Raw genomic sequence first — 19,712 nt, forward strand, 5'->3', positions numbered from 1 at the left:
TTAATATGAGCACTCAGTAAACAGCACACCAAACAGAAAGCAAACAGTTACAAACAGGCACTTGGCTTCATAAAGAGTCGCATGTGCCAGCCCTTGCCGCCGCCGCTGCATGCGCACCAGACTCGACATCGCGATGACCGCCAGACACGGACAGTAATAAAAGTGTCGTTGACAGCAGCGCGCTGCGTCATCATGCTGGACTCGAACCGCCGATACTGCGGTGCAATCTATCAAGTAGCCACGACTTCTCCAATAGAGCTATGGAAGCCCTTCTTAACACAGTGCTTTCGATGTACATTATTAGAGGTCCTGTGGCGCTGGCCGTGCGTGCAGCTGAATCATGCGGACTTTCGAACCGCCCGATGCTACTGGTGCAATCCTTCAAATAGCGACTTCTCAGCGACTCGGAAGCCTTCTTAACACAGTGCTCAGTCTTATGTACATTGTGGGTCACCGTGGCTGGCCATTCGTGCAGCCTAGGTCATATTTAAGTAAAAATGATTTTATTTATCTGGCTGTTGCAATTGATATCAATAAGTTAGTATGAAACAGAAAGCAAACAGTTGCAAACAGGCACTTGGCTTCATGAGATCACATGTGCCAGCCTGCCTTGCTGCGCACAGACTACGCCAATCACGATGAGCACGGACACCGCTGGCGCTTTTATTTCTCTGGCTGTTGCAGATGATATCAATGATTATTAATATGAATGCACTCAGTAAACAGCACAGCAAACAGAAAGCAAACAATTACAAACGGGCACTTGGCTTCATAAAGTTACGCGTGACAACCGCCGCATACATGCCTGCGCACAGACTCGACATCGCGATGACCGCCAGACACCGGACAGCGTGGCGTAAAATTAACGGGCGACAGCAGCGCTGCGGCATCATGCGGTTCGAACCGCGCCAATGCTGCTGTTGCGCAATCCTTCAATGTCGCGACTTCTCGGTAGAGCTATGAAGCCCTTCTTGGCGCAGTGCTTTCGTCTTGCGCCGCACATTCTGAGTCTGCGTGGCGCTGGCCATTCATTGCCAGCCTAGGTCTGTTTAAATGAAATGGAACTGTTTATCTGGCTGACGCAGGCTGATACTCAGCGATTAGTATGAAACAAGAAAAGCAAACTGTTTGCAAAACGGCGCCTTCATAAGAGATCACATGTGCCGCAGCGCTGCGCCCGCCGCATACAGACGCCGCGTCACGCGATGACGCAGTTACCCACGCTGGCTGTTTTATTTCTCTGGCCTGTTTTGAGATATCAGCAAGGTGTATTATGAAACAGAGAGCAAGCAGTTTACCTGACAGGCACTTGTAATAACAGAATCACCGCATTGCCAGCGCTGCGCCGCGCCTGCCACAGATACTGCAGACTGCGCAATCCAGCGATGACACCAATTTCGCTATTTTATTTCTCACTTCTTTGCAGGTAGTATGTGATTGTATACTGAATGCACTCAGTAACCTTTGTAACGAAAACAAACAATTTTGAGGTGGTGGCCGGATCGCTGACTGACCACCCGGACGGTAACCGGTCGCTGGTGACGGCGGACAGACGCGGTTTGGGCTTTGTGGTTGGCGTCTGACCGGTCATATTCGTAAAAATGATTTTATTTCTCTGGCTCGTACAGGTGATATCAATGATTAATAATATGAATATAGTAAACCAGCACAACACTAAACGAAAACAAAACCAGTTACAAACAGGCACTTGGCTTCCTTGCAGAATCGCCGCGTGACAGCCCCGCACGCACGCACGCACAGACCTCGACGCCAGCGATGACCGCCAGACACGGACGGCGTGGCGGCCAAATTCTGCCAGGTGACAGCAGCGCACACGGCATCATACCCGTTCCGAACCCGCTCAATACTGGTACCGTCTTCAAGTAACCACGACTTCTCAGTAGAGCTACGGAAGCGCGCCAGCGCCAGTGCTAGAGTGTTATGTACATTATTAGAATCCTGTGACGCCAGGCCATTGCGTGCGGCTTCGATCTGGCCCCTATTAATGGTTTTTTATTTCCTCGGCTGTTGCAAAATTTTATATAATATTAGTATATGAGCTGAGGCAAACAGTTGCAAACGAGCCGCCGGCTTAATAAAGTCCATACGTGCCAGCCGCACGCCTTGCATACGCCCTGGATACCCCGAGATACATATTCGCGATAACGACACGAACAGCTGTTTTTTCTTTACTCTGGCTGTGCAGGTGATGTCAATGATTATTCTGTGGAATGCACTCAGTAAACAGCTATATAACCGACAAAGCCGGTTGCAGCAGGACAGCACATAAGGTCGCCTGCGACCTGCTTCCGCCGCCTGTTCGAGATCGCGACAGCCACGGACAGTGTGGTGTAAAATTAACGGTGACAGCAGCGCTGCATTCATCAGCCTGACTGAACCACCGATGCTGCGGTGCAATCGCTTCAAAGTAGCCGACTTCTCATCGAGCTAAAGCCTTCTTAACGGTGCTCGATGTTGGCACATTATTAGGTCACATGACGGCACAGCCGACTGGCTGCTTCGTCATAATTATTAAAAAATGCGCATTTCTCTAACCATTTAATTGTGTATCAATGATTGTGTATAGATACCTCGGTAAACGCTGTGACAGAAACCGACGGTGCCCTGGTCGCGCCGTGACTTCTGTGGGGAGTCGCCGTGGCAGCCCGCCTGCGCGCGCACGAACTTCGACATCGCTTGATGACCGCCAGACACGGGACCAGCGTGCCGGCGTAAAATAACGGGCAGCCTTTTGCGGCATCATGCGGGCTCGAACCCGTAATACCACAGCAATCTTCAGTAGCCACGACTTCTCAGTGAAACTCAGCAGGCCTTCGCCAGCATGATGATGGCCATGCATTATTGAGTCCGCCAGCGCTGGCCGTACGTGCGCTTCGGTCATATTGGTAAAACCGTTTACAACTCTAGCGCATTTACGAACTTCGAAATATCTGTATTAGTATCTGGCCTTAAGCCGAGCAGACTGCGGCAAGCACTTCCAGCTGTAAGAAATCACTGTACCCTGGCCCGCTTACGCCACACGCGCGGGCTTCACTTATCCGGTACCCGGACACCACGCTTCTTTCTCAGCGTTGATATCGTTATCGCCATTCACTCAGTAAACGGCACCGGCGGCAAGTAATTTACAGCAGAGCGCCGGCACTGCAAGAGATGCATGTGCCAGCCGCCGCCACCGCCGCCGCGCGCACAGACTCGTATCTGCGATGACCGCCGACACGGACACTGGCATGGCGTAAAGTGCGGGCGCCAGCGGCGTACCGGCATCATACAGGACTAATTGTAATGCCTGGCTTAATCTAGTAACCCGACTTCCTCTGACCCCGGACTATGGAAGGCACTTCTTGCGCAGGCCGCCGTGTTGCTGCTTGTGTGGAGTCTGACAGCCGACCGTTGCAGCCTGATCGCCTTTGCATGAAAGTTTTTATTTATCCGGTATTTGCAATTGATATCATGACCGTTAATGCGGAAACCGGCCGGCAATTTGAAACGCCGCTGACTGCGCCATAAGAGATCGCGTATTGCCAGCGCCACGCTACGCGCACCAGACTCGACATCGCGATATGACGCCCAGACACCGGACGTGTAAATAAGTGTGCAGGTGACGGCAAAAGCCTTTGTCTCATCGTGCCGGTTTCGAACACCGCCGATGCTACTGGTGCAGTGTTGCTGGTAACCGACTATCAATGGGCTCTGGAAGCCCTTCTTAACGCGGTGCTCGATGTTATGCATTATTGATCCTGTGGCGGCGGCCTGTGCGTACATACTAAATTCATATTTCAATAAAAAAGCCAGTTTTTGTTCTCTCGGCTGTTTACAATTGATATGTGATTATTCGTATGAAATGCTCAAACGGTAAACGCAGCACAGCGACACAGAAGCAAACAGTTACAAACGGGCGCGCCCAGCTTCTGGAGAATGCGTGACAGCCTTGCACGCGCGCACGCTGGAACAAACGCGCGATGACCTGCAACCAGATTGCGGACAAAGCGTGGCGTAAATTATGGTGACGGCAGCGCGCGACATCATGCGGTTCGGAACGCCAACCACAGGCGCGATCCTTCAAGCCAGCCGACTTCTCGTGGAAGCTACGGAAGCCTGTACCAGCGCTGGTGCTTTCGATGTTGCTACATTCCTTCGGTCCCTGTAGCGCGGGCCGTGCGTGCCTAGGTCATATTTAAAAAAGTGATTTTATTTCTCTCAGCTTATTTGCAGGCCTGTCAATGATTAGTAACGAACAGAGAGCAAACAGTTTGCAAACGACGCCAGCAACCCAGCAAGAATGCGCTTCGTGCCATGCCTTCGCCGCATACGCGCACTGGGTCTCTGCGGATTCCGCGCAATGGCGATGAGCACCGAACAACTGTTTTTATTTTACCTCTCTGTGGCTCGTGCAGGTGATATCAATGATTATTAATGGGCGCATATTAAACAACACAGCAAACCAGAAAGCAAACAGATTTACAAACAAGGACTTGTGACTATAAGAAGATGTATGCATTTGCCAGCCACGCTACGGACTCGAGATCGCGATGACCACCGGACGATCGCCAGTGTAAGATGCTGCTTGGTGACAACAGCGCTGCGTCATGCCGGACTGAACCGCTGATGCGCTACTGGGCGCGTCGTGTACCGACTTCTCATCAGAGCTAAAGAAAATATATGCTGATGCTCGATGTTATATACAGCTATTGGGGTCCTGTAACGGCTGGCATCGCGTGCAGCCTGGGTCATATTCGTAAAAGTGATACACACTATTTCTCTGGCTGTTACGAAATTTGTGATATCAACTGATATAATATGAATGCACTCGGTAAGCAGCACAGCAAACCAGAAAATAAGCCAGTTACGCAAACAGGCGCGGCTTCGCAGAATCATGCGACAGCCCGCGCACACCACGCCACGCACAGACTCAACGCTTCGCGATGACCGCCAGACACCGGACGGGCGTGGCGTAAAATAACGGGTGACAACGCTGCGGCGTCGCTGCCGGACTGGACGCCAATGCTGCTGGCGACAATCCTTCAAGTAGCCGACTTCTCGGTAGAACTCACGAGCCCTTCTTAATACGGTATTATGTACATTAGGGGTCCTGTGGCCTTTAGCCATGCGTACACTTCGGTCATATTTACGTAAAAAAATAATTTTATTTCTCTTTCAACTGGTGATATCAATGATTAGTATGAAACAACAAACGGTTGCAAACCGACGCTTGGCTTCGCCAAGAGATCACGCCAGCGCCAGCCACCGCCGCACCTTTACAGACTACGCAATCACGGTGAGCACGGACACCGCTTTAACTGTTTTTATTTCTCTAGCTGTTGCAATTGATATCAACAGTTATTAATATGAATGCACTCAGTAAACAACACCACCAAACCAAGCAACCAGTTACAAACAGAACGCCAGCTTCGCGAAGTCGCATATTGTCCACGCCGCCGCCACGCCGCCATACGCCGCGCACAGACTCACAACGCCTCTGCAATGACCCAGACGCAGGACTGGCGGCGGCGTAAAAATTAAGGTGCCAGCAGCCACACGCGGCGGCATCATACGGACTCGAACCGCCAATGCTACTGGCGCCAATCCTTCAATGGCCAGCTTCTCAGTGAAACTATGAGCGCCGCCCAGCGCGGTGCTGATGTATGTACATTGGCGGAGATAAATGGCGCGCCAGCCACTTCACGTACAGCCCTAGGTGGTCATAACTGTAAAAGTTTTTATTTATCTGCTGTTGCAATTGATATCAGCCAGTAGTATGCCGAGCAAGCGAAGCGGTTTGCAAACGGGCACTTAGCTTCGCAAGAGATCGCATGTGCCGTACCGCCACGCTGATTCCGACTGTCGCGACCGCCAGACACGGTTAGTAGTAAAATTAACAGGTGACAGCAGCGCTGCGTCATCATGTGGGACTCGAACCGCCGATGCTGGTTGCAATCCCCAATGATAGCCACGACTTCTCAATAAAACTCACGGGTAACGCGGTGTTGATGTTATCGCCACCATTATTAGAGTCCTGTGACGCTGTGCATTAAGTACATCTCGGTCATGGCCCCAATGAAATAGTTTTATTTCTCTGGCTGTTACTGTGATATCAGCGTTATTAATATGATGCCTCAGTAAACAGCCACAGCAAAACAGAGAAATAAACCAGTTACAAACGGGCATATTCCGCTAGAGATCGCCGTGACAGCCCACTTGCACGCCGCACGCCGCACAGACTGCGACTTGTCGCGATGACCGCGGACACCGGACGAAAGCGTAGCGTAAAGTCGCGGGTGACAGCAGCACCGTCATCGCGGAACCGAACCGCTAATGCTGGCGATAACCCGACCTCGTGATCGCCGACCTTCTTGGCGGTGCTCGATCATGTACATTATAGAGTCTCAGCTGGCGGCACAATATTCGCGTGCGACGCAGCCTCGGTCATATTCCGTAAAAAATGTTTGTTATCTGGCTGGCTGCAATTGATATCGACAGATTAGCGCGAACAGAAAGCAAACGGTTACCGACAGGCACTTGGCTTCGCAAGAGATGCATGCGTGACAGCCCGCTTGCGCGCATACGCTGCGCACAGACTGCGACATCGCGATGACATAGACACCGGACAGCATAGCGTAAAATTATGGTGATAACGCTTTGCGGCATCATGCGGACTCGAACAGCCGATGCTACTGGTACAATCCTTCAAGTAGCCCGCGACTTCTCAATGGAAGCTAGGAAGCCCTTCTTCAACGCGGTGCTACGATGTTATGTACATTATTAGAGTCCTGCCAGCTGGCCATTGCGTGCAGCCTAAGGTCATATTCGTAAAATGATTTTATTTCTCTGGCTGTTGCAATTGATATCAATGATTAGTATGGAAACAGAGAGCAAACAGTTGCAAACAGAGCACTTGGCTATAAAGAATCATGCGTGCTGTATATATATGCGCCTTACGGATGCACCGGACTCGAAATACATGATGAGCACGGACAACTGTTTTTATTTCTCAAAACATTTACCCAATTGATATCAATGATTATTAATATGAATGCACTCAGTAAACAGCACAGCAAACAGAAAGCAAACAGTCCTAAACAAGGGACTTGGCAATAAGGATGCGCCCGCGTGCCAGCCCGCGCATACCGGACTGGTCCCAGCGATGACCACCCGGACAGCATAGTGTAAAATTAGCAGGTGACAGCGGCGCGTCATCATGCAGTTTCGAACCGCCCGGTGCTCTTGGTGCAATCCTTCAAAATTAGCCGACTTCTCAATAGAGCTACGAAGCCCTTCATATGCAGTGCGCGATGTTATGTACATTATTAGAGTCTCGTGGCGGCTGGCCAATTGCAGCCTAGGTCATATTTAAGTAAAAATGATTTTTATTTCTCTGGCTGTTGCAATTGATATCAATGATTAGTATGAAACAGAAAGCAAACAGTTGGAAACAGGCACTTGGCTTCATAAGAGATCACATGTGCCAGCCATACGAGCTTATACTGAGACTTCGCCAATCACGATGAGCACCGGACTACCGCACAGCTGTTTTTATTTCTCTGGCTGTTGCAATTGATATCAATGATTATTAATATGAATGCACTCAGTAAACAGCACAACAAACAGAAAGCAAACAGTTACAAACAGGCACTTGGCTTCATAAAGAATCGCGTGACAGCCGCGCGCGCATACGCATGCGCACAGACTTCGACATCGCGATGACCGCCAGACCCGGACGAAGCGTGGCGTAAAATTAACAGGTGATAGCAAGCGCGCGGCATCATGCGGACTCGAACAACCCGATGCTACAGGCACAATCCTTCAAGTAGCCCGCGACTACTCAATGAACTCACGGAAGCCCTTCTAACATGCCAGTGCTTCGATGTTATATACATTATTAGAGTCCTGTGGCGCTGGCCATTCGTGCAGCCTAGGTCATATTTAGTAAAAATGATTTTTATTTCTCTGGCTGTTGCAATTTGATATCAATGATTATTAATATGAATGCACTCAGTAAAGCAGCACAGCAAACGAAAGCAAACAGTTACAAACAGGCACTTGGCTTCATGAGATCGCCGTGACAGCCCGCGCATACGCCATACGCTGCGCTGCGCCGCGCTGGGCTTCGACATCGCGATGACGCCAGACACCCGGACAAGCGTGGCGTAAAATTCTTGGTGATAGCAAGCGCGCCGCGGCATCATGCGGTTCAACCACCCGATGCTACAGGCACAATCCTTCAAGTAGCCACGACTTCTCAATAGACTACGGAAGCCCTTCTTAGCGCAGTGCCGATGTTATGTACATTATTAGAGTCCTGTGGCTGGCCATTCGCGTGCAGCCTAGGTCATATTTACCGTAAAAATGATTTTTATTTCTCTGGCTGTTGCAATTGATATCAATGATTAGTATTATGGAAACAGAGAGCAAACAGTTGCAAACAGGCGCGGCTTCATAAGATGCCAGCCCGCCAGCCACCGCCGCGCCACCGGACATCATGCGGGTTCGGGCGCCAATGCTACTGGCACAATCCTTCAAGTAGAACCGACTTCTCAGTAGAGCTTCACGGAAGCCCTTCTTGGCGCAGTGCTCGATGTTATGTACATTATTAGAGTCCTGTGGCGGCTGGCCATTCTGCGTGCATCCTAGGTCATATTTAAGTAAAATGATTTTTATTTCTCTGGCTGTGCAATTGATATCAATGATTATCAGAGGTGGAAAAAGTAAGAAAATATTGTACTCAAGTAAAAATACCAATACTTTGATGAAATATTACTCAATTACAAGTTAAAATACCGATCTGAAAATGTACTCAAGTAAAAAGTAAAAAGTAGTTCATTTAAAATGTACTTTAAGTAAAAGTTACTTAGTTACTTTTTTTTTTTTTTTGGATTGATTGTTATTTGTTGTGATCTCGTCGCTGGAGCAAGATTGGTGTCGTGAAACCTTACGCACGCATTTCTGCAGAAATAGATGCCGATAAGTGCCCAAAAGCGTTGCAATATGGGCATGGACGAGTGGAAATACTTGCCTAAAAGGACTTTGGTCCTAGCTCGAGTTGCTGCAGCCAGCAGCTAAGGCAAGCCATGTTCAAGCTCCCAGTGTGTAGAGCTCGAGCTCAACTCAACTTCGAGCTAGGTAAAACCGATTGTTTCAGTTTTGTTCATACCGACAGTACTCGGTGACGTTGAGAAATGTCAAAAATGTGAAAAATCACTGGAGTTCTCCTTTAAGTTTGAGCAGTAGTTGATTTTCAAAGTTAGTTGCACTCATCCTTGGTCACTTTGCAGTGAACAGTAATCAGCACAACCGAAAAAGCCCCTCAAAGGCAGCTGAGACAGGCAGGCCAATGTTGAGTTGCAGAGTTTTTTATATTTGGAAACGAGCAGAAGGTTCAGCAGATTAAAGGTGTTGAACTGGGGGAAAAATGGGAAGTACTAGGACCCCAATGGAGGAGAGGGCCCTTGAAAGGTGGATTACGGGGCACAACATTTTCACCAGGCATTAGTAATAACTCAGGTAATCCACACATAAAAAAAATCCAAACAACTCCATAAGTAGAGTCATGTGTAATGAAGTGGAATAACACAGGGGAAAAGTATTGAAACACGCTAAGAAAAAGCACTAAGGAAAGGGAAGGAACGAGCTGGAATCTGTAAGTAGTTAGAGAGTAGTTATCCTTTCTATCTGTGCAAATTAATATAATCTTAGTTAGAAGCCTACATATTGATGGGCTATAAAAAAGTTTTTCATTACCAAGGTGTCACACAAGAAACATTTCATGATGGATAAAAGCAAAAAGCTCTCCCAAGACCTTTGCAACCTTATTGTTGCAAACATCAATGAAACTGGTTACAGATGCATTTCAAAACTTCAGAATTTTTCCAGTAAGCAGCATGGGAGCCATTATCTGCAAGTGGAAGGAACATCACTGCATCATCAACCAGCCATGCACAGGATCTCCTCACAATATTTCTGATCGGGGGAGTCAGAAGGATAGTCAATTCAAGAGCCAAGGACCACTTGGAGAAAGCTCCAAAAAGACTTGAAGGCAGCCAATTCAATTAAATTCAATTAAACAGTTCTGGAAGTAACTAAAGATCAGGATTCACAAGAGGGACCCCTGGGCCAAAATCACACCTGATACTGCGACTAATACGTTTTCTCATACAGGAAATGTCTTGAAGCTGTCATTACAAACAAAGGCTTTCCACAAAGTATTGAAGAAATTTCAGTAGTAACGTTCAATACTTTTTTCCTGTGTCATTCCACTTTATTACACATAACTCTTATGTTTGGATTTTTTTTATATGTGTGTTAATATAATGTGTGGTGAAAAATTCGAAGACTCACTGGAAGTTTAGGCTAAGTAGGCTACTGAAAAAACATTTAAGTGTTCAATACTTATTTCCACCATATATTTATTTTACCTGAATATTTTAACTTCCTTCCTTTAACTTCCTTCTTTAAATGTCAAAATGAATGTCAGACGAAATAGTTTGACTGACTGTAATTTTGTATACAACATAGTGAAAACTGTCTAAGGTCACTCTCACTCTCCCTTGCTAAAGAGCTAAATGGTTTAGTCCGCCTGCACGATTCATTAGGTAGTCTACAGTATCTTTTGTTTATTTAGCTGAGCATCGCTAGTAGGCCTAGTGGACCGCTAATTGTTGTGCTGCTGGTGCAATGTCTTTCTCCAAGAAAGCCAAGTCAGGTTACCAAAAAAAAAAAGTCCAAAACAGGAAAAAGAGAGACATTAAAATGAGGGGAAACAACTGCTAATCAACTTCTTTCCAAAGAAAGGTGAGCACAAACGCCAAAACACGAAATCCCATGGTGTTTGCTTGAATATCTCCGCAATCATTAGTGCTAAAACGAACTGAGACAACCAATTGAAATAGTGGAAAATACATAGCCTAGACATGTAATCTGATGCATCTCGTGATCCAGCTCCATCTCCATCACTTTCAGAAAGACTGCATGGCGCTAGCTTGATTCATGTCCTGTTGTAGGCTAGCCTACATGCTGATCATTATCACTAGGCTAGTGGTTTAGGGCACGATTTTTTCTCTCTCCCTTTCTGTTTCCTTAGTCTTAACTTTTTTTTTTTTTACTCAAGTAACGGGTGGGATTTTTGATGTAGCGAAGTACAATACTTCACTCAAAATGTAATCAAGTAAAATTTAAAATACCGATTTTATAAACTACTTAAAAAATACAAAATACACAGAAAAACTACTCAATACAGTAACGTGAGTAAATGTATTTCGTTACTTTCCACCTCTGATGATTATTAATATGAATGCACTCAGTAAACAGCACAGCAAACAGAAAGCAAACAGTTACAAACAGGCACTTGGCTTCATAAGAGATCGCACGTGACAGCCCGCACACACGCACGCACAGACTCGACATCGCGATGACCGCCAGACACCGGACAGCGTGAAGCGTAAAATTAACAGGTGATAGCAGCGCACTGCGGCATCATGCGGACTCGAACAGCCGATGCTACAGGCACAATCCTTCAAGTAGCCACGACTTCTCAATAGAGCTACGGAAGCCCTTCTTAACGCAGTGCTCGATGTTATGTACATTATTAGAGTCCTGTGACGCTGGCCATTGCGTGCAGCCTAGGTCATATTTCGTAAAAAATGATTTTTATTTCTCTGGCTGTTGCAATTGATATCAATGATTATTAATATGAATGCACTCAGTAAACAGCACAGCAAACAGAAAGCAAACAGTTACAAACAGGCACTTGGCTTCATAAGAGATCGCACGTGACAGCCCGCACGCACGCACGCACGCACGCACAGACTCGACATCGCGATGACCGCCAGACACCGGACAGCGTAGCGTAAAATTAACGGGTGATAGCAGCGCACACGGCATCATGCCGGACTCGAACAGCCGATGCTACAGGCACAATCCTTCAAGTAGCCACGACTTCTCAATAGAGCTACGGAAGCCCTTCTTAACGCAGTGCTCGATGTTATGTACATTATTAGAGTCCTGTGACGCTGGCCATTGCGTGCAGCCTAGGTCATATTTCGTAAAAAATGATTTTTATTTCTCTGGCTGTTGCAATTGATATCAATGATTAGTATGAAACAGAGAGCAAACAGTTGCAAACAGGCACTTGGCTTCATAAGAGATCGCACGTGCCAGCCCGCACGCACGGACATCATGCCGGACTCGAACCGCCAATGCTACTGGCACAATCCTTCAAGTAGACACGACTTCTCAGTAGAGCTACGGAAGCCCTTCTTGACGCAGTGCTCGATGTTATGTACATTATTAGAGTCCTGTGACGCTGGCCATTGCGTGCATCCTAGGTCATATTTCGTAAAAAATGATTTTTATTTCTCTGGCTGTTGCAATTGATATCAATGATTATCAGAGGTGGAAAAAGTAAGAAAATATTGTACTCAAGTACACTCTAAAAAATAATACACTGGCTCAACTTAAAAAAATTGAGGTAACAATTTGCATGGATCTTTTTAAGTAATTTCAACTCAAGCCATTTTTGAGTAAATATTGTGAGACTTATATAGTTAGAACAACTGAATTATATTATATGATCAAATTAATATAATTAAGTTGATTCAACTTAATTAAGCTTTTAGAGGACAAATCAAGTTGATTGTGCTAAACTAATTGAGTTCTTCTCACTATAAAAGTCTCACAATATTTACTCAAAAAACAACTTGAGTTGAAATTACTTAAAAAAATTAAGGTAACAATTTGCATGGATCTTTTTAAGTTATAGTAACTTACTTCACTTCTGTCTGAATAAAAGCACACAGCAATTTAAATTTTCTGAAAGCATTGTTTATTTTTAAAGCAATGGCAACTGGTCCAGTTGTGCAATGAATGAATGTAGAGATCCGTCTGAATTCGTCATTTATCTGTATAAAAGAAAGGCACAATGTTAGAAAATTTACCTCAAGACAAACAACAAAATGAACAAAATCTACGTGGTTGGCAGGGATTGACACAGAATATTTCTCAAACTTCAAAAATAAATAAATGTTGGCCTACCTATTAGGCCTATGTTCAGGTTAAGCTAAGAATGTCAAATGGCCCACAAACCTTCATAAATAGTGACAATGTTAGGCTTAACTAGGACGACCAAATATGATCCTCAAACACGTGCAGTGTTAGAACTAGCAATTCTAAAATGTTAAGTGCTGAATGCAGCTGTCACTGTGAAGTTTGAAGACACCAGACAGCTAAATTTACCTTTACTAACTCCAAATTATCAAAGGGCAGGCTGCAGGTAACATTGAAGACGCCAGCTACCAAAGTCATCTTTTCAAATGGTTTAATTACCGTGCAAGCAGCAGCTAGCTTGGAAGACACGATAGCTACTGTCTGTAGATAGCTAGGTAAAATCCATCTTTTCAAATATTCAAATTAGCAAAAGGGCAAGCTGTAGCGTTAATTTCATTTGTAGTGTCACGTGACAAAGATTTTGATGCACTGTGTGCCGTTGTTTGATAGCTGTTGCTTTTAAAACAAACACAAAAATAGTAGGCTAGACTACTTTGCATGTACCTTTGATGTTCGATGCAGGCTATTTGTACAGGATCCTGTGCCATAATTTCTGTTACTTCTCAGGCGTGGTCTGGAAGGTCCTGAATGTTCAGTCGTGTTATCAGCTTTATAAGTTTGGTCACGAGATTTACAAGTTTCAGTAACTTAATACTTTCTATTGTTAGGTGAAAGCAAGACTGTGTGTTGAAAATCCATATATTAATAAGTTGAGACAGCTTTCTTTCTTTTTTAGTATGACAAACTCCTTAAAATAAGTTGTCAACTCACCTATACATGTACAAGTAGCAAACTTAATTTTTTTATGTCGAAAATGTTCTTCATTTTAAGTTTTATCTACTAACCTCATGAATCATTTTTTAGAGTGTAAAAATACCAATACTTTGATGAAATATTACTCAAGTACAAGTTAAAATACCGATCTGAAAATGTACTCAAGTAAAAGTAAAAAGTAGTTCATTTAAAATGTACTTTAAGTAAAAGTTACTTAGTTACTTTTTTTTTTGGGGGTGGGGATTGATTGTTGTTGTGATCGTGCCGCTGGAGCAAGATTGGTGTCGTGAAACCTTACGCACACGCATTTCTGCAGAAATAGATGCCCGATAAGTGCCCAAAAAGCGTTGCAATATGGACGCAGAGTGGAAATACTTGCCTAAAAGGACTTTGGTCCTAGCTCGAGTTGCTGCAGCCAGCAGCTAAGGCAGCCATGTTCAAGCTCCCAGTGTGTAGAGCTCGAGCTCAACTCAACTCGAGCTAGGTAAAACCGATTGTTTCAGTTTTGTTCATACCGACAGTACTCGGTGACGTTGAGAAATGTCAAAAATGTGAAAAATCACTGGAGTTCTCCTTTAAGTTTGAGCAGTAGTTGATTTTCAAAGTTAGTTGCACTCATCCTTGGTCACTTTGCAGTGAACAGTAATCCAGCACAACCGAAAAGCCCCTCAAAGGCAGCTGAGACAGGCAGGCCAATGTTGAGTTGCAGAGTTTTTTTTATATTTGGAAACGAGCAGAAGGTTCAGCAGATTAAAGGGTGTTGAACTGGGGGGAAAAGTGGGAAGTACTAGGACCCCAATGGAGGAGAGGGCCCTTGAAAGGTGGATTACGGGGGGCACAACATTTTCACCAGGCATTAGTAATAACTCAGGTAATCCACACATAAAAAATCCAAACAACTCCATAAGTAGAGTCATGTGTAATGAAGTGGAATAACACAGGGGAAAAGTATTGAACACGCTAAGAAAAAGCACTAAGGAAAGGGAAGGAACGAGCTGGAATCTGTAAGTAGTTAGAGAGTAGTTATCCTTTCTATCTGTGCAAATTAATATAATCTTAGTTAGAAGCCTACATATTGATGGGCTATAAAAAAGTTTTTCATTACCAAGGTGTCACACAAGAAACATTTCATGATGGATAAAAGCAAAAAGCTCTCCCAAGACCTTTGCAACCTTATTGTTGCAAACATCAATGAAACTGGTTACAGATGCATTTCAAAACTTCAGAATTTTCCAGTAAGCAGCATGGGAGCCATTATCTGCAAGTGGAAGGAACATCACTGCATCATCAACCAGCCATGCACAGGATCTCCTCACAATATTTCTGATCAGGGAGTCAGAAGGATAGTCAATTCCAAGAGCCAAGGACCACTTGGAGAAAGCTCCAAAAAGACTTGAAGGCAGCCAATTCAATTAAATTCAATTAAACAGTTCTGGAAGTAACTAAAGATCAGGATTCACAAGAGGGACCCCTGGGCCAAAATCACACCTGATACTGCGACTAATACGTTTTCTCATACAGGAAATGTCTTGAAGCTGTCATTACAAACAAAGGCTTTCCACAAAGTATTGAAGAAATTTCAGTAGTAACGTTCAATACTTTTTTTCCTGTGTCATTCCACTTTATTACACATAACTCTTATGTTTGGATTTTTTATATGTGTGTTAATATAATGTGTGGTGAAAAATTCGAAGACTCACTGGAAGTTTAGGCTAAGTAGGCTACTGAAAAAACATTTAAGTGTTCAATACTTATTTCCACCATATATTTATTTTACCTGAATATTTTAACTTCCTTCCTTTAACTTCCTACTTTAAATGTCAAAATGAATGTCAGACGAAATAGTTTGACTGACTGTAATTTTGTATACAACATAGTGAAAACTGTCTAAGGTCACTCTCACTCTCCCTTGCTAAAGAGCTAAATGGTTTAGTCCGCCTGCACGATTCATTAGGTAGTCTACAGTATCTTTTGTTTATTTAGCTGAGCATCGCTAGTAGGCCTAGTGGACCGCTAATTGTTGTGCTGCTGGTGCAATGTCTTTCTCCAAGAAAGCCAAGTCAGGTTACCAAAAAAAAAAGTCCAAAACAGGAAAAAGAGAGACATTAAAATGAGGGGAAACAACTGCTAATCAACTTCTTTCCAAAGAAAGGTGAGCACAAACAAAAAAACACTAAATCCCATGGTGTTTGCTTGAATATCTCCGCAATCATTAGTGCTAAAACGAACTGAGACAACCAATTGAAATAGTGGAAAATACATAGCCTAGACATGTAATCTGATGCATCTCGTGATCCAGCTCCATCTCCATCACTTTCAGAAAGACTGCATGGGCTTAGCTTGATTCATGTCCTGTTGTAGGCTAGCCTACATGCTGATCATTATCACTAGGCTAGTGGTTTAGGGCACGATTTTTTCTCTCTCCCTTTCTGTTTCGTTAGTCTTAACTTTTTTTTTTTTTACTCAAGTAACGGGTGGGATTTTTGATGTAGCTGGTACAATACTTCACTCAAAATGTAATCAAGTAAAATTTAAAATACCGATTTTATAAACTACTTAAAAATACAAAATACACAGAAAAACTACTCAATACAGTAACGTGAGTAAATGTATTTCGTTACTTTCCACCTCTGATGATTATTAATATGAATGCACTCAGTAAACAGCACAGCAAACAGAAAGCAAACAGTTACAAACAGGCACTTGGCTTCATAAGAGATCGCACGCGTGACAGCCCGCAAGACGCGACGCGACGCACTCATGCGACAGACTTCGACATCGCGATGACCGCCAGACACCGGACAGCGTGGCGTAAAATTAACGGGTGATAGCAGCGCACACGGCATCATGCCGGACTCGAACAGCCGTTGCTACAGGCACAATCCTTCAAGCAGCCACGACTTCTCAATAGAGCTACGGAAGCCCTTCTTAACGCAGTGCTCGATGTTATGTACATTATTAGAGTCCTGTGACGCTGGCCATTGCGTGCAGCCTAGGTCATATTTCGTAAAAAATGATTTTTATTTCTCTGGCTGTTGCAATTGATATCAATGATTAGTATGAAACAGAGAGCAAACAGTTGCAAACAGGCACTTGGCTTCATAAGAGATCGCACGTGCCAGCCCGCACGCACGCACGGATGCACGGACTCGAAATCGCGATGAGCACCGGACAGCTGTTTTTATTTCTCTGGCTGTTGCAATTGATATCAATGATTATTAATATGAATGCACTCAGTAAACAGCACAGCAAACAGAAAGCAAACAGTTACAAACAGGGACTTGGCTTCATAAGAGATCGCGACGTGCCAGCCCGCGACGCGACGCGACGCGACGCACGCGACAGACTCGACATCGCGATGACCGCCAGACACCGGACAGCGTAGCGTTAAATTAACGGGTGACAGCAGCGCACACGGCATCATGCCGGACTCGAACCGCCAATGCTAATGGCGCAATCCTTCAAGTAGCCACGACTTCTCAGTAGAGCTACGGAAGCCCTTCTTGACGCAGTGCTCGATGTTATGTACATTATTAGAGTCCTGTGACGCTGGCCATTGTGTACAGCCTAGGTCATATTTCGTAAAAAATGATTTTTATTTCTCTGGCTGATATCAATGATTAGTATGAAACAGAAAGCAAACAGTTGGAAGCAGGCACTTGGCTTCATAAGAGATCACATGTGCCAGCCTGCACGCACGCACGCACAGACTCGCAATCACGATGAGCACCGGACACCGCACAGCTGTTTTTATTTCTCTGGCTGTTGCAATTGATATCAATGATTATTAATATGAATGCACTCAGTAAACAGCACACCAAACAGAAAGCAAACAGTTACAAACAGGGCTTTGGCTTCATAAGAGATCGCGACGTGCCAGCCCGCACGCGACGCGACGCGACAGACTTCGACATCGCGATGACCGCCAGACACCGGACAGCGTAGCGTAAAATTAACGGGTGACAGCAGCGCACGCGGCATCATGCCGGACTCGAACTGCCAATGCTACTGGCGCAATGCTTCAAGCAGCCACGATTTCTCAGTAGAGCTACGGAAGCCCTTCTTGATGCAGTGCTCGATGTTATGTACATTATTAGAGTCTCGTGACGCTGGCCATTGCGTGCAGCCTAGGTCATATTTCATAAAAAATTATTTTTATTTCTCTGGCTGTTGCAATTGATATCAATGATTAGTATGAAACAGAAAGCAAACAGTTGCAAACAGGCACTTGGCTTCATAAAGAGATCGCGACGCCAGCCCGCGACGCGACGACGCGACACACGCACGGATGCACGGACCCGCAATCGCGATGAGCACCGGACAGATGTTTTTATTTCTCTGGCTGTTGCAATTGATATCAATGATTATTAATATGAATGCACTCAGTAAACAGCACAGCAAACAGAAAGCAAACAGTTACAAACAGGCACTTGGCTTCATAAGAGATCGACGCGCAAGCCCGACGCACGCGACGCGACGGACAGACTTCGACATCGCGATGACCGCCAGACACCGGACAGCGTGGCGTAAAATTAACGGGTGACAGCAGCGCACGCGGCATCATGCCGGACTCGAACTGCCAATGCTACTGGCGCAATGCTTCAAGTAGCCACGACTTCTCAGTAGAGCTACGGAAGCCCTTCTTGACGCAGTGCTCGATGTTATGTACATTATTAGAGTCCCGTGACGCTGGCCATTGCGTGCAGCCTAGGTCATATTTCGTAAAAAATGATTTTTATTTCTCTGGCTGTTGCAATTGATATCAATGATTAGTATGAAACAGAAAGCAAACAGTTGCAAACAGGCACTTGGCTTCATAAGAGATCGCACGTGCCAGCCCGCACGCACGCACGCACGGATGCACGGACTCGCAATCGCGATGAGCACCGGACAGCTGTTTTTATTTCTCTGGCTGTTGCAATTGATATCAATGATTATTAATATGAATGCACTCAGTAAACAGCACAGCAAACAGAAAGCAAACAGTTACAAACAGGGACTTGGCTTCATAAAAGATCGCACGTGCCAGCCCGCACGCACGGACTCGAGATCGCGATGACCACCGGACAGCGTAGCGTAAAATTAACGGGTGACAGCAGCGCACACGGCATCATGCCAGACTCGAACCGGCGATGCTACTGGCACTATCCTTCAAGTAGCCACGACTTCTCAATAGAGCTACGGAAGCCCTTCTCAACGCAGTGCTCGGTGTTATGTACATTATTAGAGTCTCGTGACGCTGGCCATTGCGCACGCACGGACTCGCAATCGCGATGAGCACCGGACAGGTGTTTTTATTTCTCTGGCTGTTGCAATTGATATCAATGATTATTATTATGAATGCACACATAAACATGTACACGCACACATGCACACAAGAATTTCTCAGAATTATGAACAGGCAAGATGGGGGTGGGGTTGTATAAAATGAATTTTACATGTGAAATCTATGAACTAATCATATCATGTTTTGGTACTTGTTGTCTGGCAGATACCAGTGAGAATTGAGTGTGGATAATACAATTTAGTGAGACAGTTAGAATCATATAGGCCTTTCAGCGTGATTTATTTTTGTGGAAAAAATTTGCTGGACTGGGCGGTGGTCATATTTTGTACCGCTTTGCGGTACATCTAGTTTATACATAGATATTATAGACTTTATTTTTGCACTGTTGCACTGTTTGACTTACTCATTTGCACCATCACCATGACACTCATTCACAAAGAGCAGCTTACCTTACCTTATGCACAGAGGACCACAGGCTCAGTCCCTGCTTCAGTCATTGCAAGCGCACCTGATCAATCACCCACTATGTGGATACTGTTTTTTTAGAATTGATTTAGATTAAGTTTTATTTATGCTATGTTATGTTGCTATGTTG

This window comes from Alosa alosa, chromosome 7 (assembly GCF_017589495.1).
Source record: "Alosa alosa isolate M-15738 ecotype Scorff River chromosome 7, AALO_Geno_1.1, whole genome shotgun sequence".
In the NCBI taxonomy this organism is placed as follows: domain Eukaryota; kingdom Metazoa; phylum Chordata; class Actinopteri; order Clupeiformes; family Clupeidae; genus Alosa; species Alosa alosa.